We start from the raw sequence: 515 nt of genomic DNA on the forward strand, positions 1-515 counted from the left end.
TGGGATAACGATATGATTCATCAAGTAATGTTATCAACTAAAGTAAGATGGATGTCACTCTATTATGACTTAAATTTATATTACTGAATTATTTTCATATATGATGCAGTATCTGCAAGGAGAAGGGCTTTTGATATGGAAAGGGCAACTTTGTCTTTATTCTATAATAATATTATACAATAATCAACTTGCATTAATCGATGTTGTTAGTTTATTATTTCCCTCGTACATATATCAACTCATTAATCACCGACAAACTTTAAAATAAAATTTAAATTTAATATTAAATTAGTTAATCTTTTACTTATTAGATTAGAAATACGTAAAAAAAACCATACAATAAATAAATAAAAATTTAATCACATAAATATTTCACTCTTTTTATGCCATAAATTGTAAATAGTTGTGATATAGATGTTTATAAATAGCTAAATTTTTTAAGATGAAGAGAAATTACATTTAATAAAATTTAAAAAAAATATTCATTGTAAGTGTATAAATAAAATAGTATACTC

The sequence above is a fragment of the Arachis duranensis genome, chromosome 7 (genome assembly GCF_000817695.3).
Source record: "Arachis duranensis cultivar V14167 chromosome 7, aradu.V14167.gnm2.J7QH, whole genome shotgun sequence".
Classification (NCBI taxonomy): Eukaryota; Viridiplantae; Streptophyta; class Magnoliopsida; order Fabales; family Fabaceae; genus Arachis; species Arachis duranensis.